Source organism: Lissotriton vulgaris, chromosome 3_1, assembly GCF_964263255.1.
Source record: "Lissotriton vulgaris chromosome 3_1, aLisVul1.2, whole genome shotgun sequence".
Lineage (NCBI taxonomy): Eukaryota > Metazoa > Chordata > Amphibia > Caudata > Salamandridae > Lissotriton > Lissotriton vulgaris.
The window spans coordinates 1279310879-1279335942 of NC_141689.1; positions in this window are offsets into that span (position 1 = coordinate 1279310879).

Genomic DNA, 25064 nt, shown 5'->3' on the forward strand with positions numbered 1-25064 from the left:
ATCAAAGATTGATGCTTGGGAAGTACAGAAGAAACATATCTTTAATCCCAGCCGGACTTGGAAGAAAGAGGTGAATAGGAATCCTGTATCATTACATGTTGAGACTGATGCTACCTGCTCTACTGTGAGACTAGTAGTGGTTCGAAACCTACCCCTCTCAGGACATAGAATGCAAGTTGAAGGAATTCAAAATAAATGATTAGCCCAGTCTCAAAAGTGGAACCTCTAGAAATACGGTCCTTCAAAGATCATCATCTGATTTGTGGTGTGTGATTCTAGTCCTGTAAATCTGCTTGGATGAGACCTTTTGTGCAAATTGAATTGTTCCATTTACTGCACCCTGAATGCCATTATATTTCATACTCATAATGAAGACATTATCTTTAATCATTTTAGACATTGTCATTTGCAATGTACCCTTGCTAACATAAGACGATTTGCCCTTAGGATTGAGAGTATAACCTGAAGTCTGGGACTTCTCAGGTAAAGATATTGGTGCTTAACCGGTCTGTATTACTGTAAAGTCAAATGCTGAGTTCCCAAGAATCCTGAAGTGCAATCTGGCCCCTGAAACTATTGCTGGGATTATTCCTGTGGTTGACACAATGATTGAGCAAGGAATTCTGAAAGAGATTATGGGGAGTACATGTAACTACCCCATCATGAGTTTTCAGAAACCCACTGGTGAGTACCACATTGTCCAAAATTTGCAACACATGAACTACTTTGTAATTCCTTGTTGTCCTGTGGTGCTAAATCCAGCTGTGATTTTGTTAAAGATTACATGTGAGGCAGAGAGGATCTCTGTCATGGACTTTTGTCATGCCTTCTTTTCTATAGCATTGCATGAGGATAGCCAGTTTACTTTTGCTTTCTGTTTCAGCAACCATATCCTGGCATGATGCCGAGTCCAACAAGGCTATACAGAAAGCCCTTTGATCTTTAATCAGATCCTCAACAAGAATTTGGGGCCATATTATCAAGAAAGGGCGATACATTATCGCCGCTTTGAACGGCAGGAAACTGCCGCTAAAAGCGGCGATAATGGTCTTGATAATATGCCCTTGTGAATTCCCATAGAAGCCCAAGTTCTGGTGTTAACCTGGGCTTCTATGGGAATTCACAAGGGCATACTATCAAGCCCATTATCGCTGCTTTAGCGGCAGTTTCCTGCCGATAAAAGTGGTGATAATGTATCGCCCTTTCTTGATAATATGGCTCCCTGGAGTCCTCAGTGATGCCTCACCACTCAGTCCTGGTTTAGTATACCGGTGGCCTACTAGTGGTGTCGAATACGCAGGAGGCTTGCAAATGTGACACTATTGCAATACTGAAGCACTTAGCTAAGAATGGACACAACGTTTCCCTGACCAAGTTACAATTCCGCAAAAAGGAAGTCCTGTATTTCAGACTTTACATTGAGAAAGGTATAAAGAAGGTGTCACAATGAGACTTTTGGCATTTCTAAAAATGAATCAGCCAACTACCCATAAAGAAGTCCTAATTTTCTTGGGAATGGTGGACTACTGTCGATAATGCATTCCCAACTTTTGCCTGATGACCAATCCTTTCCCAAGGCGGACTTATAAGGATGTGTCAAATCCGATAACATGGGATGACAGCTGCATGCACGGCCTCTCAGAGCTGCCAGAATGTCTTTGCCATGTACCAACCCCGGTAATGCAAGATTATAGAAAATGTTTTGCTTTGTTTTGCAGTGAAATAGAGGGATGCACTCTTTCAGGACTTACCCAGATGCAGGGCATTGCCCACAGACCCGTGGCCTATATGTCTGCCACACTTTACCCTTTACTACTATGCCCTACTGTCTTAAAGCTGTTGCCTTGGCTAGTGCAAGAGCATTGTTCTTGGTCAACCGTTAACAGTCTTCATACCCTATTCAGTGGAGGTGTTGCTGACACTTACTTGGGCGCAGCCCCTTACCAATAGTCAGGTTATCAAGTGTGAACAGGTCATACTTGGAGCTGAACATTTGATTCTGAGGAAATGTACTCTACTCAATCCTGCTACATTACAGCTCCTTCCTGGGAACAAGGTTGTGGAAGATGAAGTTGAACATGACTGTCTTGATGTTACTGAACCGTGCACAAAGTCGAGACCAGATATACAAAATGTGCCATTACCCTAATCAGATCATGTGCTGTTTCTTGATGGCTCCTGTTTACGAGACCAAGTTGGAAAATTGAAAGCTGTCTAAGCAGTTTGTACAGTCTAAGATGTGGTCCAAGCCTCCAGGCTTAAAGGACTCTTCATATTTACAACAAGGGGTGGTGAGGGACAGAGTCTCTGAATTAAGCAGAATACTCTCACCCAGTCAAGAGATCAGGGCTAGATCCAACACCGTTTTTTAGCTCACTGCACCATCCCAGTTTCAGAACCTGGCTGTATGCAAATTAGTCTGTTCCTGTCCCAGTGCATGATGGGAACAGGGCAAACCAAACTACAAAAGCCAATTCTTACACTGGGAAGGAAACAAGCTACCGGGGACCGGTTTCTGGCATTTCAGCCGTCTTCGGCCCGGCTTGCTTGAATCCTGATGGTGCAATGAGCAAGGGACTCACATCTGAGTATACCCTTCCACGCTTAGGGTGGACAAAAATATTTACAACAAGGGGTGGTGAGGGACAGAGTCTCTGAATTAAGCAGAATACTCTCACCCAGTCAAGAGATCAGGGCTAGATCCAACACCGTTTTTTAGCTCACTGCACCATCCCAGTTTCAGAACCTGGCTGTATGCAAATTAGTCTGTTCCTGTCCCAGTGCATGATGGGAACAGGGCAAACCAAACTACAAAAGCCAATTCTTACACTGGGAAGGAAACAAGCTACCGGGGACCGGTTTCTGGCATTTCAGCCGTCTTCGGCCCGGCTTGCTTGAATCCTGATGGTGCAATGAGCAAGGGACTCACATCTGAGTATACCCTTCCACGCTTAGGGTGGACAAAAATATTTACAACAAGGGGTGGTGAGGGACAGAGTCTCTGAATTAAGCAGAATACTCTCACCCAGTCAAGAGATCAGGGCTAGATCCAACAACGTTTTTTAGCTCACTGCACCATCCCAGTTTCAGAACCTGGCTGTATGCAAATTAGTCTGTTCCTGTCCCAGTGCATGATGGGAACAGGGCAAACCAAACTACAAAAGCCAATTCTTACACTGGGAAGGAAACAAGCTACCGGGGACCGGTTTCTGGCATTTCAGCCGTCTTCGGCCCGGCTTGCTTGAATCCTGATGGTGCAATGAGCAAGGGACTCACATCTGAGTATACCCTTCCACGCTTAGGGTGGACAAAAATATTTACAACAAGGGGTGGTGAGGGACAGAGTCTCTGAATTAAGCAGAATACTCTCACCCAGTCAAGAGATCAGGGCTAGATCCAACACCGTTTTTTAGCTCACTGCACCATCCCAGTTTCAGAACCTGGCTGTATGCAAATTAGTCTGTTCCTGTCCCAGTGCATGATGGGAACAGGGCAAACCAAACTACAAAAGCCAATTCTTACACTGGGAAGGAAACAAGCTACCGGGGACCGGTTTCTGGCATTTCAGCCGTCTTCGGCCCGGCTTGCTTGAATCCTGATGGTGCAATGAGCAAGGGACTCACATCTGAGTATACCCTTCCACGCTTAGGGTGGACAAAAATATTTACAACAGGGGGTGGTGAGGGACAGAGTCTCTGAGTTATAGCCAGGTTCTGAGCTGGGATGGTGCAGTGAGCTAAATAACGGTGATGGATCAAGCCCTGATCTTTGGACTGGGTAAGAGTGGTCTGCTTTATTCAGACACTCTGTTCATCACCACCCCCTTTTCTGAATCGTTTTTAGCCACTATAGGTGTGGCAGGGTATACTCAGACATGAGTCCCTTGCTCACTGCACCATCAGGATTCAAGCAAGCCGGGCCGACGACGGCTGAAATGCCAGAAACCGGTCCCCGGAAGCTTGTCTCCTTTCTGGTGAAGAATTGGCTTGGTAGTTTGGTCTGCCCTGTTCCCATGATGCACTGGGCCAGGGACAGACTAATTTGCATATAGCCAGGTTCTGAGCTGGGATGGTGCAGTGAGCTAAATAACGGTGATGGATCAAGCCCTGATCTTTGGACTGGGTAAGAGTGGTCTGCTTTATTCAGACACTCTGTTCATCACCACCCCCTTTTCTGAATCGTTTTTAGCCACTATAGGTGTGGCAGGGTATACTCAGACATGAGTCCCTTGCTCACTGCACCATCAGGATTCAAGCAAGCCGGGCCGACGACGGCTGAAATGCCAGAAACCGGTCCCCGGAAGCTTGTCTCCTTTCTGGTGAAGAATTGGCTTGGTAGTTTGGTCTGCCCTGTTCCCATGATGCACTGGGCCAGGGACAGACTAATTTGCATATAGCCAGGTTCTGAGCTGGGATGGTGCAGTGAGCTAAATAACGGTGATGGATCAAGCCCTGATCTTTGGACTGGGTAAGAGTGGTCTGCTTTATTCAGACACTCTGTTCATCACCACCCCCTTTTCTGAATCGTTTAAAGGACTCTTCAGCACAAGTGGCCAAATTGATTGCTCTTACTGGAGCATGCTGTGTCTCACTAGGTCTGAGAGACTACAGCCTTGCTTCAACAGGAGCAGTGCCATGATCTCAGTCCCAGCGACTGGGTTATGGTGAAGAAGTGCATGCACAAGCCATGCTTGGAGCCTCAGGGGTGTGGACCTTGATAGGTAATACTGGTCACCACAACTGCTGTGAAGTGAGGAGGTCTCCTTTACTGGGTACATGCTGCCCATACACGCAAAGTCCCTCATCCCCTTGATGATATAACAGCATCCTTGTGTGCCAGCAGTTACGGTGAGACAGATGGAACAGGTCAGTCAAGCTGTTGGGAACCAGCAAGCAGCTCGGAGAGGCCTGAGGAGGGTCTGACAGAGTCAACTGTGTTGGTATACAAGGGTTCTATGTAATAGTATTAACTGTGCAAGACTTAGACCCTGACAAAGTTCCTAGTGCAAAAGTGACACAAGTTTCACCCGGAGATAGATGGCCTAGAAGGAAAGAGGAAGGAAAATGCTATCTGACTGAAGTGCATGTACCACTAACCATAACAGAGGGTGCTGACGAACCTGGCTTGAGTGACAGTGATGAAGAAGGGCCAACAGTGAGGAGATCGAAGAGAGCATGAATACCCTGTCAAGGGTACTCCACCTGAATGGACTTACTTAACAGACAAGGAATGGGAGAGAGCATTTTTCACCTTTTGCTATAAAAATTCACATCCACCAGAACCCCTTGAACATGGTGGCGGGCTGAAGCCGGTCGCGGGAGCTCCCGCAGCAGCACTGAGACCGGGAGAAGATTATGCAGTTTAAACACGGCAAAATCTGCAAAAATCTGTTTGAAAGGTAACACAACAGTGCGCGGTTTTAGTTGGGCGCATATTGCAGGTTTCTAATTTTCTATTGTATGTTTTCTGTTCTGTCTCTTTTACTCTCGACCTTTCACGTGTAATACGGCTTTAACGGCATGGGAGTGGAGGCGGAGATACAGTCCACCGCAGCTGTGGAGCATAGCGGCGGACTCCCTAAATGAAGAATGGAGCTGTGGAAGAGAGTGTTGGCGACAGTGGCGCGAATCGACTTTCGGGCCAGAGGGGGTACGTACTTGACACTAGCTCCCCTAGACGGGGGAGAGATCTACAGTGTACACGGGTGGACAGAAGAGTGCACCACAGAGACCCCGGGACTTGGGTGAGCGGTTTGTTTGCTCGAGAAGAAGAGGAGGTGTGGCAGATGGAAAAACTGCCTCCTGTTACATATTCAAAAGAGCTAGATAAAAATAACATTAAAGGGGCAGTTGAGGTTTCCTCGAGGAAAAAGGTCAGGCATCGGCAGACCGTTTGGGGGAGAGCCCAGAGGAGAGTAATATTATCCAGGAAAAGAACAGGCTACTGCAAGGGGGGCAAGCGAGTTTGCAAAAGGGTTCACTGGAATTAGCAAAGAATAATAGCACAATACCATTAAATCGAGGAGCTGGACTCCCTCAGAGGAACAGGTACCAATTACGCTCGCAGCTAGAGCTGAAGAATAAGGGGAAAAACAAGGCAACAGCAGGAGTGGCAGCAGTGAGAACCGCAGGAGAGGTCTATCCACTAACCCCTAAGAAAATAGTTAGTAAAGCAGGGGATTGTAAGAAAAAAAGAGAGGTTAAGGTTAAAGCTGCGTGTATTCAGGTAAAGACTACCCCTTCTCTAAAGTCTTATTTTAAAATTATGGAGCAAGTGACAAACTCCATGGAGGGCAATCAGGTCCCCTTGCACTCTCTTACACCCTTGTCATTAGAAAATCGTGTTGCTCCACCAGCAGGTGCTGACGGAGGGGGTGTGAGAGAAGGAGATGGCAAGGAAAAGGAAGCAGCACCTCCGAAAGTACCTCAACACCAGACAACAGGGCAGGAAGACCTTAACTCAGCGTCCAGAGGGGCGATGGATCCTGCCTTGAGTGCAGGGGGTGGGAAGACGGATTTGGAGTCTATTTTGTTAAGTTTAAGGGGGGAATCGTTTTCGAAGTTTGAGACCTCTGAGGCAAACCAGAAAAGTATACAGGACAAATGTGAGGTCTTAGAGAGCAAAATAGAGGATATTGCCTCCCGCAGAGGAGTACTAGAATCTGAGGTTAAGAGTCTCTCAGAAGCGGTATCAGTAAACCCCAGGGACCTCGAGAAAATAAAGATTCAAAATAAAATGTTACAGGATTATATCAAGAGATTGGAAATGCAGGCAAGACGTAACAACCTTGGACTCCTGAAAATTCCGGAGGGGGCGGAGGGTGGAGACCTAAAAGCATTTGTTTGCCAGATACTCCAAGATCGAATCCTGAAAGACAGGCCGGATATTGAATTGGACAATGAAATTCAGAGAGTCCACAGGGACCCCTTTAAATTGAATCCAGCAAGAAACGCACCTAGAAAAATGTTGATAAACATTCTTTCATATTCTGGTAAAGAATTGATATTGGGAAGAGCTCAGAAGGAACCTGCGCATGTTTTTGGACTTATAACGTACCAAATCAGGTCAGATCTTGGGAAGAGAACTGCACAGAGACAATGGGATTTAGGTACAAGAACTGAGAAGTCGGGCGCAGGTCCAGATGAGATATCCAGCCATGTTAAAAGTAATGTGGAAAAACAAAATGTACAATTTCAGCTCCCCTGAGGAAGTGGATTCTTTTTTTAAGTCAATGGGTTAGGGGCTCAGTGAGATTTGTGACCCTAAGTTTTTAGTTATCATAGAGGGGTAAAAGAGGATAGGGTTAGTTTTGTTTAAATAATAAAAAAATAATTAAAAAAATAAAATAATTTTTTTTTTAAAAAAGTGGCCGGGAAGTTCGAAACTAATAGGTAATAATAGGTAATAAAGGAAAGAAAAAGGGGGGAGAAAAAATAAAAATAAAAAATAAAGCAATTACACGTATTAGTTAACATTGGGGAGTGATGGTTTGAACTGATACAAGTGCCGTGTTTTACGATTTATGGTCTCGGCTGTTATGGGTGGGTTCCGAAGGCGGTTGGTAAACTGCATAGGGGAAAATAGGAGGAATCCTCATGGGTGGGGTGGGAGGGGGGTTAATAGGGAGGGTGGCAAGCAAAAAAAATGGCCTCAAATGTGCTCAAAGAATAAAAGAAAGAAAGGAAAATGCTTTTGTTTTAAGTTTAAAAGAAAGATAGATGGATAGGCCAAACAAAATTAAGTTAATAACATGGAACGTCAATGGTCTGAGAGGTGAGAGAAAACTTGCTAGGGTACGGGAGTTTTTGAAGAATATTAAAGCTGACCTTCTTTGTCTAGAAGAGACCCATTTAGAATCTGAAGAGTGAAGATTAGGGTTTGAAAAAGAGAGATGGGTACAAGAGGTTCTATGTTCTGAACAACAGGGGAGTACTAGAGGATTTGCCTTGATTATCAGAAACAATGCAGGTATTAGGGTTGTGAAGAAAGAGACTGATTACTCAGGGAGATGGTTGGTTGCGACCTTAACAGTTAAAGATCTACCCTTGGTATGTGCAGTTTATTATGGCCCGAATGATGATAACTCAGGCGCTTTATGCAGATTGGAGGTATGTTTAATGAATTCCACAGGGCCTATAATACTAGGGGGGACTTTAATCTAGTTATAAATAAAGAAAACGATCGTACCTCCAGAGCTAAGTATAATTATCCACCCAAAATTTTTTCAAAGCTGAACAATATAATTAAAGATTTTAATTTAGTAGTCATATGGAGAAGGAGGAATGATGCTTCCAAAGATTATACTTTTTACAGTAAAAAATATAAGCATCACTCAAGGATCGACTTCTTTTTAGTAGATCAAGCATTGTGTTCTGATGTAATAGACATAAAACATGCCCCAGCTATACTATCAGATCACTCTGCAGTAGAGTTGACTCTAGGAATTAAGCAAAGGGAAATACAAAGGAGATGGACTTTAGACAAAACTATCTTACTAGATGAAAGGGTCAGGGCGGAGGTGATTAATAAAACTGTTGAGTACTTTGAATTTAATACAGACACAGCTGAAATCCAGATAGTGTGGGAAGCTTTTAAGGCTTATATAAGAGGGGTTTTTAGTGCAATGTCAACAGCTAGAATAAGAGTCATGTGAAATGAAGAGAAGGTGAAAATAACAAAGATTAAAAATAAAGAAACAGACTTGCAGAAAGCTTCAGCGGAAGTAAGGGGGTCCCCGGAATATGTTATATCTTTAGAAAGGGATCTAGATAAGCTCCGAGCAGAATATCAAGCTGAGGTGGATAAGAAGCTTTTAGACAAGTGGAGAGTTAGTAAGCTTCAGCATTTCTCATATGGTGAAAAGTGTGGCTCTGTGCTAGCCTGAAAGGCAAGAACAGATAAAGTTAGGAATACCATAAATAGCTTAAATTTGCGGGGTTCCGGTAGATCAACATATAGTAAAGATGAGAGTTTGGAGGAAGCAAGATGCTTTATGTGTGATTCATACACAGAAGATACAAGTTCAAAACAGGCAGAAGTAGAGGGTTGGTTAGATGCAGTCAGGCTCCCTATCCTGTCAGAAGAATCCAGGGATTCTTTACAATCTGAAATTACAGAAGAAGAAATCCGGGCCCAATGTAGAAAAATGAATGAGGGAAAAGCTGCAGGAGCAGATGGGCGCCCATGTGAGTTTTATTCGTTAGTTTTGGAGAGCATAATGCCGACACTGAAAATTCTGTTTAATAAAATCTATAGTGGTGTTGAAAACACCCCGGCCCATGGGCAGAGGCTACGATCACATTAATTTTAAAACATAACAAGGATTCACAATCAATTGAATCTTTTAGACCTATATCATTACTAAATTCGGATTCTAAAATATTTACAGGTATTCTGGCAGCAGGGGTGGCAAAGGTTGTTAAATCGGTAGTCCACTTAGATCAACAAGGTTTTATACCTGGGAGGCAACTCAATGAGTTCACCTTCCAGGTAATGGGAGCCATTGATATGGTAGAAGCAAACAAAGCTCCACTGACATTAGTAGCTATAGACACCGCTAAATCGTTTGGACAGTTCAGGTGGCTGTATCTTTGGCAAACCTTAAAAAGATTTGGATTTACGGATAATTTTGTTCAAGCTCTTAAAATGGTTTACCTTGGTCCTAAAGCTGAGGTATTAGTTTATGGAGTTATGTCAGACTGGTTTAATGTAGGGAGAGGCACAAGCCAGGGTTGCCCTCTGTCACCGCTATTATTCAACCTTTATATCGAACCTTTTGTTTGTAAGTTAAGGCAGGACACAGTTATGATTCCATATCGGTTGGGAGAGTTGAAACTTAAAACCGCTCTTTATGCGGATGATTTGCTCCTATATACAATTAACCCCGTTGAAGCTATACCACGGCTATTTGAGATGGCAGAAGAATTCGGAACAGTCTCAGGATACGTAATTATTAAAGATAAAACTGAAATAATGGAGTGGAATCAAACAAATAGTTACCCAGGGACAAAGACTAGAATGAGGTATTTAGGGGTCCAATTAACGCAGAACCTAGAGGACATCCCAAAAGTAAACTGGAAGAAGATCTCGAAGGAAGTTGCCGGCTTACTAACTAAGTGGGCAAATCTCCCCTCAAACATATACGGGAGAGTAAATCTCATCAAAATGAATATTTTACCGAAAATAATGTTTTTGTATAACACAATACCTATAAGCTTTAAGAGAGAAGATATTGCTAAACTGTAAGGTAAAATCAACACCTTTATATGGGCTACAAAGGGTTCCGGGATTGCTTGGAAAAAATTGAGAAGAGGCCTAAGAGTGGGGGTTTGGCCTTACCAGATCTATTATTTTATTGTTATGCTTTTCATTTTAAAAATCTAGGGATACGGATGAAAAACCCAGGTTCTTCGTCATTAGGCCTTTTAATTAAAGCCATGTTAAGGGACATGCCTCAGGGTCAGACTTCTTTCTTATTCAAGTATGGCAATCCAAAGTTTTACAAAAAAGTAAGATTACAAATTCTAAGGGCCGCCTTAAAAACATGTATGTTTATAAGAAAAAAGATGGGTATTCCATATTATGCATCACAGGCTCCTGTCTGGGATTCCCCAGGCACCCCTGAGTGCCTACAAGACCAACTGAGTATTCCTCTTAAAAGAGGGGCAATAAAAAACTGGGGAGACCTACACGATGGATGCAGTCTAATGTGCTTGGAGGCCCTGAATAGGTTAACTCAAGGTACATTGACAAGGTTTAAATATTACCAGTTCGCATCTTGGTGGTCAACAAAGTCTTGGCAGGATGATAAAGCCTATTCAGATGTATTAGATCAAATGATTAGAATAGGTACTTGGAATAAGGAAGTTGCATATTGGTATGGATCCATGCTAAACACAGAAGCCCAGGGAAAATCAGATGTAATTAAGCTTTGGGGAGAGGAATATGCAGAGAATGGGGAGAATAGTAGAGATGTATATAATGCTTGGTCTGATTCTTTTATAATGTTACAGGAATTAGTAAAACCCGCAGCATTAGGAAGAAATCATCTTTACACAACATATAGAGTATACTGGTCTCCAGAAAAATTGACCAGGGTAGCAGGGTCGGTATACAGTTGTCCAAGGTTTAAATTCCCGGGTACGGATGACATTCATGTTTTCAAGGAATACACAGAAATCAAATCATATTGGAAGTGTGGCTCACTGGTTAGAGCAGGCAGACCCTGAAGCAGAGGTCAGACCCGGGACCAGGGTTCAAATCCCGACGTGGCTGGGTCTTGAGCTCAAATGTCCATGGACTCAATAATTCTCGCTTTGGTGCCTGACCTAATCATGGGTTCACACTCTGCAACTCTGGGCATTAAGCTTGCTTAATCTCCACAACGGCCCCCCCGCGGCGGGATGCCTGGCTTTCACCTTGGGGATGCCCTGTAGGGGCTATCTCACAGGGAAAAGCCAGGACGGGTTCCCAAGGCAAGCACGGAGATACCCCTTCGGGGGTCGATTCAGGCGCTATATAAGAAACATAATAATAATAATAATAATAATAATAATGAGGTTGTGCCTTTCTGGGATCTGTATTGGAGAGACCAATTGATGTAAGCACGAGTTTGATTTTCTTCGGTCTACCAAATGATTATCAAATGAATACACCCATGTATAATTTTATATTTTTTGTGATTATTTTGGCTAGGAGAGAGATATGTAGGCTTTGGAAATCAGAAGACCCTCCGGTATTCTCAGAACTTTTAAGAAATGTTATTTATACTAGTGAGAGTGATATGGCTTGTGATCCGAAAAGTAAGGCGAATATATGGGCTAATTTGTTAAATTAGAGAGAAAGAGATACTGGGTACAATGATTAAGGCAAAACACCATTGGTCCAAACCTCCAATTAGGGCGGATGAAACGGAAATAGTGAACGGGATTGGAGAAGGTATCGGTGCTGTCAAAAATTGAATGCTCCACTGATCTTCAGGGCCTATCCGGATGGTTGGCAAAGTTTGGCATGGAGTCGATGGAGGCATCTGATTTTTGTTTGTTTTGATTTGGCACTATGAGGACACAAAAAAAAAGAACCCCTTGAACTGAACTTTGTGGCAGAACTGAGCTTTGAAATAGCATTTCCACTAAACAGACTGGCTCAACTTATTCTGGCATTGATTATTAACCAATTTGAACTGCACATTTATTAGAGAATGCCTTTAATAGCTTTGCCCAAACTTCTAAGAAGGATACCAAGGCCCGAGTTGGTATTGGAGCATACGATTGTCCCTTAGAAGAAAAAAGAGTAGGGCTAAGGAAGTCTCATGAAAATCTTTACACATATCTTGCTGGAAAAGGCATTTTAACTTTGCTTTGCTATCTGTGCAAGTGATAACTAACTGCAAGAACTCTGCTGCAATCTTCTATCTAACTTGTCTGTCACTAGGGAACTTATAGAGCCTAATGCAAGCACCCTTACACGCAAACACAAATGTACAGGAGTGTTTGCCATTCTGTTATTAGTGTTATTTGCATTCATTATAATTCTGAATTTACCTCCTCATTTACACAATGAAGAGCATAAGTATACACATGCCCCTCAAATGCCACTCCCTACTGGCAATAGTTTACCTGCAATAGATGAGAAAGACTTATACATAGATGCTTCCAGAGGCGATTATTCAATGAATGTATTTTGAAAGCTGCTTAATGAGTACGTTGACACTATGGATGCTAGATTTTGCTACATTTCTATGCGATTACCTGCATTATTTGCAGAGGGAATACCTACCACCATCTTCCCTTGACATGTGGAGGTTCCGGTACCTTAGTGCTATGTTTATTTATAGGAAGGGTAATTTCCAAAATTATACTCAAACCATGACTCAGTATTTACAGAAGTTCCTATGCTGAAGCCCTTAAATGGACAATCCGATGCTAAGAATTCTGAAATAGTGGGATTTGTCTTTAGACCCACCATGACACTGGATACTGCTTATGCACATAGACACAACCTGACTTGTTCCTTAACAAGTGTAGAAAACAAATTAATTGATTCAGTCTAAGACGGAAAAAGAGAAATTTTAGCTCAAGCCGCAAATCATATGAAAGTACCCCACTGGGCTAGAGATGAAAGTGATCATAAAACAGTAGGAAGCATGACAGCATTAGCTTTAGAATGACAACATAAAGGGAAATTATGCATTTTTGATGGAAATTCCACAACGGACAAACCTTTTGTTGAGACTAGTAAATCTGACCATTCATTTGAAGATCGAAGAAATTGAGGTTTATAATTAGGAGGAGGTGATCCTGTGTTCACTGGAGTTTACTACATTTGTGGGAAACATGCATTTGACAAAATTACCTAAGAGATGGTATGGAACCTATGGGAGTAGTTTTCCCTAAAACGTTTGGTGTGGGATAAATTGAATATTCGACAAGAGAGCAACGAGAAGTGCTAGGGCTAGTGAAATTTGAGGAGTTATTTTTGGTGCTTTGATACCACCTGTAAGAGCGATACTCAACTCACACAAGATTACAAAGCTTTCTATTGTAGTTGATAAATTGTCTACTAGTACAGCTGGTGGATCTTTAGTTATAGATAGAGAAATGGTTGCCATCAGATCAATGGTTTTGCAGAATCGACTTGCTTTAGATGTCCTTCTTGCTAAAGATGGAGCAGTCTGCTAGATGTTAAAAGTTCAACAATGTTGAACTCACATTCCTGACGAGAGTAAGGACCTGAAGAAATACATTAGCAACATTACTAACCTGAAGAAATATTTCAAAGGGTTAACAGCACCAGGTGTTTGGGAAGCCATAGAGAATGGATTTTCTGCTATAGACAGATTGTTTGGAAACTTAAGTAGTGGACTTGCTGGAAGCATTTTGAAACCTTTAGTGATGATTGCTCTTTCTGGATTTCTCTTGTTCGTGAGTATTAAGGTATACAAACATGCACAAGTGAGACACATAGTGTGAAGATATAGAGAGCAGATATGGAAATGGAGGATAGATGGTGCAGGCCTATGAGGCTGTGGGAGGCTTAGACCACCAGTGAAACCACCTACCCAATTAAGAGTTGCCTTACAGCAGCTATGACCATGGTGGGCCAACTACCACATCTTCCATGGTGGAAAGAAAGGTATATAAGGCTGAAACTCACCTCTACTTGTCTTCTAGCAACATGGAACCCATCATGCCCGCCTCTCTACCTCCTCAGCCACCTTCAAAACCCAGTTTGTCATGGACAAAATCAGCGGTAAGTGCTGCAACTTCCTATTGCCATTGGCTCCTCAGCAAATTGATGTTGTGCCATTGACCAGGTAAGGGAGTTGGTTGCCAGCCAGTGCTACTAGGTTATCAACAACAACACTGAGCAAGAAAGCATTGGGAACAAAAAGAAGATATTCAGGCCTATGGCAAAAGCACACTGGCTGCCTACACAAAATGGCCACCAACCACATGGTGAAACAGCAAACAAGGAGGCATAGACACAACATAATGATAGAAAAACAACACATGCACACCTCTGGTAAAAGCATACTGGCCGGCTACACAAAATGGCTGCCAGCCACATGGTTACAACAACAAGGAGGAGGCCTGGAAATCAAAGACCACATGTAGTCCGATGCATACTGATTATATAAAATCAATCCTGGCCAGATTGCATTGGGAACAAAGGCAAATGGTGGCCTATGGCAAATACACACACACACACACACAAACACACACACCTTTCAAACACACCTAGGCACCAATACAAATACTCATGCAACCAAATAACCAAATGATTACCGATATAGACACTCATGTAGCTACTGACCAACCCATGCAGCAGCTTATACAACAACAGACAGACTGATACAGAAATTCACATAGTTTACTCACTAATCCATGCATTCAGTAGGACACATGTAATCACTCACTTGAACAGTCAGTCACGCACCTACTAAATCCTCCATCCAGACACTTATAAACCCACTCATACACCTTGGCATATATATAATGTAAATGTAAATGTAAATGTGTTGGATTTGTAAAGCGCACTGCTGCCCGTAAGCGTCCTGGCGCTGACGACCGCTGGGGAACCCGTCCTGGCTTTCCCTGTGAGACTTGCGCGCAGAAAGCTGATTGGCTCTCAGTTGTCTGTAAACATTCAAAACAGTCAGGAGCGGCCACCATCTTGTCTGTCGGTAAAATCTAGTCATAAGTGGTGGCAAAAACAAAGGGGGGAATTGACCATAAGGGGGCAGGGTAGACCCCCCCTGACCCCCTAGGTTTGATATGGGGGCCATTAAAGGGCCCCGCGGGGTCTCCCCCCAAATTTTTTTTTGCGTTTTTCGCGGGGGGAGCGCACGGTACGCGCACCGGGGCGTAAACGGGTACGCGTACCGGTACGCGCACTGGGAGCGCACAAAAGTCAAAAATGAAAAAAATATATATATATATTTAAACAAAAATATTATCATAATATACAATATAGGGATTTTTTTGAATAGGGATTTCTGAAAATTCTATGTTGAATAACTTTGGCGTTTTTCAGGAAAAGGGCACATTTTGTTTCTGAGAGTCCCCTGAAAGTTTTAGGGGGTTTCATCAAGCGGGGGCCGAGAAAAAAGGGGGGTCCCAAAACGTGTTTTTAACATTGAGTTTTCCATAGGGCGGTTGGACTCACTTTTAGCTCGAACGGCTGAATGGATTTCTATGAAACTTGGCAAAATTGTAGAGACTGTTTGCCCGATGTGCCTTTGCTAGGTCTCAAGATATGTGCTCCAGTGGATTTTGAGAAATTAACGTTCCAAAAAATATATATATCTGTGACAGCGTCCCAGTTAGCGCCCCGGTTCGCGTACCACACGTGTAACGGAACTTTGCGAGGAGAAGCGGATTGGCTCTCCGGTGACTGTCAACATTCTAAACAGTCCGGAGCGGCCGCCATCTTGTCTCTCGGTAGGATCGAGAGACAAGAGGTGGAAATAAACGAAGGGGGAAATGAATCAAAGGGGGCAAGGTAGACCCCTCCTGACCCCCTAGGATTGATGTGGGGGCTATTAAAGGGCCCCGCTGGGCATAAAAATAAAATCATTTTTATTTCGATTTTTCGCGGTGGAAGCGCTACCCGGTACGCGAACCAGGTAGCTCACCGGTAGCGTAACGGGAGTCCGCCATCTTGTGTTTCGGACGAATTTAGTCACAAGATGGAGGATAAACAATGTTGGGAATGGGTTTAAGGGGGCACGGGAGACATATCCTGACCCCCTAGGTTTTCTTAGGGTGGCTGAGGAGGCCCATATATGTGAAAAAAAAACAACCTTTTTTTTTCAAATGTTCTCACGGTTAGCGCCCGGTCCGCACACCGGGTAGCGTTCCGGAAAGCGTAACAAGGGGAAAACCAAGGGAAATAGTAAAATAATATTTTAGAGTGCTTTGAGGTAGGGTAGCTCTGAATAGAGCTGTTGTGTTGTGTGGGTGATGTAAGTACCAAAATGTAGGTACCAATGAAGAGTCTAAAATTCAATGTACACCGTCTCCTCTGTAGATATTTTGTATGTTCTAATATGGGTTATTTAAATGTAAATGTGTGGAAAAGCACTTCATGCTTTAAAGCAATTGTATTTTTGAACTGATTGTTCTTTCCTCTTAGTCCTCCTCTTTGTTTTTTTTTCCCACACTCTTCTTCAGCATGATAGTTGATAAATTCGCTCCCTCAAAAAATGTATATACATAAAAAATGATATTAAATACATATAAAATATATTTTTCCTTTAAAAGAAGAATACATTTTACAGCTTTTGATATTTGCTATTAAAAAACCATTGTAATTCAATGAAAAAACCATAGGTTATAGACCATATATAATTAGGAATTAGCATTTACAAAACCTTGAAAATTCACTGAAAAAACCATAGGTTATAGACCATATATAGTTAGGAATTAGCATTTACAAAACCTTATTTTACTCACACAAAACCCTTGAAATTCGTATATATAGTTAGTTGCACTAACTATATATCGCGCACCCGCAATCCACTGCTGATCATGTCACATATTACATCATTCATGACATGGTCAGTGACATCACTGATGACATCACTGATGACAACATCCAGTGACTGTATGTTTCTGTAAAGTTAAAATATGTCTTACATATTGAAGAATGAGTGGATGTATAAGTGTCTGGATGAAGGATTTAGTAGGTGCATGACTGACTGTATGAGTGAGTGATTAAATGTGTCTCACTGAGTGCATGGGTTAGTGACTAAACTGTCTTAATTTGTGCATCATTATGTCTGTTGTTCTGTAAACTGCTGCATGTGTTGATCAGTAGCTATATGAGTAACTATATGGGTTATTGTTTGGTTGCCCAAGTATTTGTATGGGAGACTGAGTGTGTGTGTGGGTGGCTGGGAGGTACATGACTCTGTGCATAGATGTGTGAGCAGTTGATTCACTAGATGTATGGGTTCAAAAGTGCATGTGGAAACAGCTGTATGGGCGGTTGACTGTGTGCATGAGTGTATTGGTGAGTGAATGGATATCTCAGTGCTACATGTCAAAGTAAGTACATATGTAAAACACAGTACATGTGAGAGTTGACATATATAAATAACTGTGCATAAGAGCCAGTGAATGTGTGAGTGGCTGTATGGATCATTGTGAACTTGTATCAGGGATTGTATAAGAGAGTAAATATGTGTTAGTATATGTTTGAATAAGTAAGGTGTGTATAACTGTATAGTTGAGGAAATGGAGGTGTGATTGATTCTTTGCATGACTGACTAGGTGTGTGAGTAACTCCATGGATGAGTGACAGTCTGTGAGTGTCTGTTTACACTGAATGTATCTAAGGTTATATAAGAGTCTGAAGAGGTTCATCGTATTATCACATGAATGATGTCATCAGTGATGTGATCAGTAATGTCAAATGAGATGTCATCAGTGATGTCATTTGAGATGTCATCAGTGATGTCATTAGTGATGTCATTTGAGAAGTCATCAGTGATGTCATCAGTGATGTCATTTGAGATGTCATCAGTGATGTCATCAGTGATGTCACTGACCATGTCATGAATGATGTAATATGTGACATGATCAGCAGTGGATTGCGGGTGCGCGATATATAGTTAGTGCAACTAACTATATATACGAATTTCAAGGGTTTTGTGTGAGTAAAATAAGGTTTTGTAAATGCTAATTCCTAACTATATATGGTCTATAACCTATGGTTTTTTCAGTGAATTTTATATATATATATATATATATATATATATATATATATATATATATATATATATATATTCACTGAAAAAAACATAGGTTTCACACTCGTTAAAGTTAGGAATTAGAATTTAAAAAACCTTTGAAATTCACTGAATAAACATAGGTTTCACACCAGGTATAGTTAGCTGAACATTTTACTCATACAAAAACATTGACATTCCCACGTTATAGTTAGTTGGACTCACTATAACCCGCGCGCCCGCAATCCACTGCTGATGATGTCACATATTACATCATTCATGACATGGTCAGTGACATCACTGATGACGTCACATATGACATCTCACATGACATCACTGATGACATCTCTGATGACATCATCCATGTGATAATACAATGCACCTGCTCACACTCTAATCTAACCTTTGATACACCAAGTGTTAAATACAAACTACCATTCCTGAAATTATTGACACACCAATACCAGTAACTACATACGCACTCATTGATTCCTAGGTCTACACACACATCCACTCATTCACACATACAATCACTCATACATACAGACACTCATCAATACAACACTATCATATGCACTCAAACACCTATACAGACACTCACACACTGCCACTCATCCATGGAGTTACTCACACACCTAATCAGTCATGCAAAGAATCAATCACACTCCCATTTCCTCATCTATACAGTTATACAGACAACACCTCAAATATATAAACATATACTAACACATACTTACTATCTTATACAATCACTGATACAAGTACACATTGATCCATACAGCCACTCACACAATCACTGGCACTCATGTATAGTCATTTATATATGCCAACTCTCACATGCACTGAGTTTTACATATCTACTTACTTGGAAATGTAGCACTGAGATATCCATTCAGTCACCAATAAACACGCATGCACACAGTCAACCGCCCATACAGCTGTTTCCACATGCACTCTTGAACCCATACACCAGGTGAATCAACTGCTTACACATCTCTGCACAGAGTCACATACCTCCCAGCCACCCATACACACACTCAGCCTCACATACAAAAACTTGGGCAACCAATCAATAACCCATATAGCTACTCATATAACTACTGATAAACACATGCAGCAGCTTACACAACAACAGACATACTGATGCACACATTCAGACAGTTTAGTCACTAACCAATGCATTCAGTAAGACACATTTATTCACATTTAATCCTGTTTGCGATAGCTGAGCGCGCTGCGCTGGTGAATTACCATAGCTTGCCTTACTGTAGGCTTTTAATATCCCCGTTTTGATATTTCTGTTGTTTTTTATTTTGCCTTTGCCCCCTTTTAAAAAATCGCAATTTGAACTGCCCACTCACCCGCAGCATAATTGTGCAACCACCGCTGTTTAGCGGGTCCCTTTTCCCGATACTCCTGAGTAAGTTGCTTTGCGGCGGCCATATTGGGGGGGTAAAGGTACCCCCGGCGGCGCATTTCACACGCGGTGACGGTCTAGTGGTCACCAGGACGCTAGGCGTGTATTTAAGCAGGGTAAATCGAGGGAGAATCCCTGTTTGCGATAGCTGAGCGCGCTGCGCTGGTGAATTACCATAGCTTGCCTTACTGTAGGCTTTTAATATCCCCGTTTTGATATTTCTGTTGTTTTTTATTTTGCCTTCGCCCCCTTTTAAAAAATCGTAATTTGTACTGCCCACTCACCCAAGGCATAATTGTGCAACCACCGCTGTTTGGCGGGTCCCTTTTCCTGATACTCCCGAGTAAGTTGCTTTGCGGCGGCCATATTGGGGGGGTAAAGGTACGTCCGGTGGCACATTTCACACGCGGTGACGGTCTAGTGGTCATCAGGACGCTAGGCGTGTATTTAAGCAGGGTAAATCGAGGGAGAAGCCCTGTTTGCGATAGCTGAGCGCCCTGCGCTGGTGAATTACCATAGCTTGCCTTACTGTAGGCTTTTAATATCCCCATTTTGATATTTCTGTTGTTTTTTATTTTGCCTTTGCCCCCTTTTAAAAAAATCGTAATTTGTACTGCCCACTCACCCGCAGCATAATTGTGCAACCACCGCTGTCCCTTTTCCCGATACTTCCGAGTAAGTTGCTTTGCTGCGGCCATATTGGGGGGATAAAGGTACGCCCGGTGGCGCATTTCACACGCGGTGATGGTCTAGTGGTCACCAGGACGCTAGGCGTATATTTAAGCAGGTCACATTGACGCGCAGTGGATTCGCGCAGCCGGGTCGCCGGATTTCTGCCGGAGTTATGCCAGATTTCTGCCCGTCTGCGCTGAGGACGCGCTGTTTGATGACCCCCGCGGAGTGGATGCTGTTTCTTCGGTAGCCGGTCATGTAGTTTGCTCTTATTCCCTTGCTGATCTGACTGCCTTGAAACCCTCCCCCTTACCCTGTCACCATCAATCTACTCCTGAGAACCTGGTAAGCTCTTTCTCCTGCCCTACCTGTTACAGCGACCCCCTTCTGCAAGTGTACACGTCCCCTCCATCGACGAGGTCTCCCTCCACTCGGAAAGGGGTTTTTTAATTAATGCTCGTTCGCTCATTAAAAATAATATCGCTTTCCATGATTTTGTCTCGGCTAGGAATCCTGCCTGGGTTTTTTTAACGGAAACCTGGGCTTCGGATTCATCGGGTCCTGACCTTCTGAATGCTGTCCCGGAAGGTTATGCGCTACATAGATTTGACAGAGTAAAACGTAGGGTGGGGGGGGACTGGCGATTCTCTATAAATCCTGTCTTGTATGTCGCATAAAAATCCTCTCTGAGCCCTCTGATTCCTTTCAGGCCATGTACTTATGCATTTCCTCCTCCCCTTCGACATCCTTTATGGGTCTTCTTATTTATAGACCCCCGGGTCCTAGATCCAATTTCTGTCATGATTTGTTCAGAATTATGGAACCTTTCTTCGGTAAACCTTACTTTACTATTCTAGGGGATTTAAATTTCCATCTTGACGACCTGAGTTCTAAAGACACTCTCTCTTTGACGGGCCCTCTCACGGCATGTGGTCTTCTTCAGCTGGTGACCAGCCCTACCCATCTGGCAGGGCACATCCTGGACGGGGTGTTTTCCAATGACCCCAGGCTTTCCTCTGGTCCCCCCGTACCATTGGTTTGGTCTGATCATTTGGCCGTGCCCTTATAGTTGATTCTCTCTCTAGGACCCCTGACTTCCCAGGTTTCTGCCAACAGAATCCCCAAGAGATGCCTTAGGAATATTACTAATGAGGCACTTGCCCCCCTAATAGGATCCGTGACCGATCTGGCTTCCAGAGACGCTGGTGCTGCTGCACAGGAGCTCGACACTTCCCTCACGAGAGCTGTTGATTGTCTAGCCCCAGCCTCCCTTTGCTATTCAGCAAGGGCCAAACCCTCTGCCCCCTGGTTCACAGAGTCCTTGAGACTCCTGAGGCAGAAGTGTAGGAGGCAGGAGAGGAAATGGCGGAAATCCTAGGAGTTGACTGATAGAGATTGCCAAAAGCGGTTACTGGGAGAGTATAAGGCCACGATCATTAAGGAAAAACAGGAGTTTTTCTCAAAACGCACCATGTCCTTTTCCTCACCTAGGGAGCTCTTTAAGATTGTCAATTCCCTGTGCTCCTTACAGGAACCTGACCCTGTCGTAGGTTCGCAAGATCTCTGCGACAGGATCTCTGACTTCTTCCACTCTAAAATTGTGGATATTCACATTATGTTAGAAGCACAGAGAAAGACTATTGACGATAATTCTAGTCTTATCCAAGATAGTATAGAGCCCTGGTCTAGAGAATCTTTCCCCTCCTTACCTTGGAAGACCTTGACTCCTTGCTGAACCAAATGAGGTCGGGCTCTCCTCTGGACCCCTGCCCTTTAAAGATTCTGAGGGACTGTAAGGATACCTTGTTGCCACCATTACTGGAGGTGATGAATGGCGCTATCCTTCAGGGTACCTTTCTAGCAGCTTGGAAAAAGGCGATTGTTAAACCCCTTCTTAAAAAGCTTACCCTGGACTCAGAAAACCTTAAAAACTTTAGGCCTATCTCCCTGCTCCCTGCCCCTGCTAAGATGCTGGAATCTCACCTCAATTCTCATCTCACCACTTTTCTTGATTCCTCTGGTTACCTGGACCAGTCCCAACATGGGTTCAGGAAATCACACAGTACGGAATCAGCACTAACTGTGGTGATGAATAATATCCGAACTAAGGTTGATCAAGGACAGTCCACCTTGCTAGTCCTTTTAGATCTGACGGCAGCATTTGATACCCTGTCTCCCTCGACTTTAACAACTCGTCTGAGGGAGGTAGGGTTGCAGGGCCCAGCGCTGAGTTTGCTATCTTCCTTTTTAGAAACTCAGGGAGCAGAGGGTGAAGCTTGGAGAGTTCCTCTCCCCTGCTAAACCGTTGCAATGTGGGGTTCCTCAAGGGTCGGCATTAAGTCCGACCCTGTTTAATATCTATGTGGCCCCACTTGCTAGGTTAGTTAAATCGCAGGGGATGGAGGTTGTATCATACGCAGATGATACACAGATTATGGTGTCCCTGACCCATTCGGTCAGCACCACTGCGTCCAGCTTCAGGAACTGCATGCAAGTAGTTGCAGAATGGATGATTCGAAATTCCCTGAAGCTGAATGGCGACAAAACTGAGGTGCTGATCTTTGGTAAGGACCAGGATGTCTGGTCCAATGAGTGGTGGCCTCCCTCTTTGGGAGCTTGTCCTACACCATCGCCTTCTACCAGGAATCTTGGTGTCATCTTTGACACCTCGCTGACTATGAACCTTCAGGTAAATCGAACTGTGGCTACCTGTTGGGGAGTCATCGGGGTTCTGAGGAGAATTGTTCACTATCTCTCCCCTCAGGCACGTAAACAGACTGTAGTCGCGTTGGTGTCTTCCCGACTAGATGACTGCAACGCTCTGTATGCAGACATCAATAAGGGCAATATTCAACGCCTTCAGAGCGTGCAGAACGCTGCGGTGAGATTTGTGTTGGACGCCCCCAAGTCTTTCTCCGCCACTCTAGTCAGGAAGAAGCTCCATTGGCTCCCTATCCAGCAACGAATTGTGTTTAAAATCATATGTCTGGTTTTTGGAGCGCTTCTGGCAGGACCCTCAGATGCCTTAGGCTCTCTGCTAATTTTCTACTCCCCTAGCAGGAGCCTTCGTTCCTCCAACATGAATCTTCTGTGCATCCCGCGTACTAAGAAAGTCAGATGGGGAGGCATGGCCTTTGCCACCGTGGCCCCCCGTTTGAGGAATGCTCTCACCTCCGACATAAAGACGCAACCTTTGTTGCCTCTCTTCAGAAAAGCATTAAAAACGTGGTGCTTCATTAAGGCTTATCAATAAGCTTGCTATGTGGACTTTCTTTTTTGGGTTAGGCGCCTTGACGCCCTTTGGGCTAAGTAGCGCAATATAAGACGGATTTCATTCATTCATTCATCCCTCAAGTCAGTCACACACCTACTAAATCCTTCATCCAGACACTTATACATCAACTCATTCTTCAATATGTAAAACATATTTAAACTTTACAGAAACACACAGTCACTGGATGATGTCATCAGTGATGTTATTAGTGATATCATTTGAGATGTAATCAGTGATGTCATCAGTGATGTCATTTGAGATGTCATCAGAGATGTGATCAGTGATGTCACTGACCATGTCATGAATGATGTAATATGTGACATCATCAGCAGTGGATTGCGGGCACGCGAGTTATAGTGAGTCCAACTAACTATAACGTGGGAATTTCAATGGTTTTGTATGAGTAAAATGTTCAGCTAACTATAACTGGTGTGAAACCTATGTTTTTTTCAGTGAATTTCAAAGGTTTTTTAAATGCTAATTCCTAACTATAACGAGTGTGAAACCTATGTTTTTTTCAGTGAATTTCAAAGGTTTTTTAAATGCTAATTCCTTACTATAACGAATTTGTAACCTACGATTTTTAAAGTGAATTATTACGTTTTTTTAATAGCTGTTTTTTATAAATATTAATTATTATATTTTTAATATTTATTGTTTCTAAAACTATTTTTTCAATGTATTTTTCCTGTAGTTTTTTGTTTATCATTTTACCTTGGAGAACTCAGGGTTCGCGCCCCAATAAACGCACCCGTACACGTAGCGAGAGCGCTATTTCCGCGTGCGAAAAAAAATATAAGTATGTATTTAAAGTAAATAATAATGTAAGACATTCAGTGGCATACTTATAAAAGTAGTATTTTTGATTTTAAATAACCGTATTTTAACTTTAAACGCATTTGCTAAAATCTAACGAAATGTCATGCTGGTGCGCCGGGTAAGCGCCCCCGGAAGTGCCTACGTACGTGCCGCGTAAGCGCCCCCGGACGCGCCTACGTACATGCCGCGTAAACGCCCCCGGAAGCGCTTCGGAGTGCGCTGCATAAGCGCGTCAAGTCATCTGACCTTAAAATAACACTTTTTATTGGTTGTTAACAGTTTTTTTTACAACTAATAAAAACCCCACCCATTTCCTTCACTACCTCTTTCACTTTGGAGAGAGCAAGACCTGTTCCCTTTTTCTCCTCTTCAATTCTTTGGAAAGAATGGCTGCAAGAGCACCAAGCAGCAGTGACTCTGATGAGTTTCTCCATGAGGACTCTCCTCAACCAAAAGTTAAAGAGCACTCCATCTGGAAGTTTTTCAGCATTCCAGAAGGTGAGAAGAAAGTAAATGCACCAAAGGTGGAATGCAAGATATGTCATACAATTCTTTCACGTGGTGACCCCAGAAAAAAATACAGTTTTGTGAACTCCACCATGATTAGACATGTGCAAAGAAGGCACCCCCAGAACCAAGCCCGGGAGAGT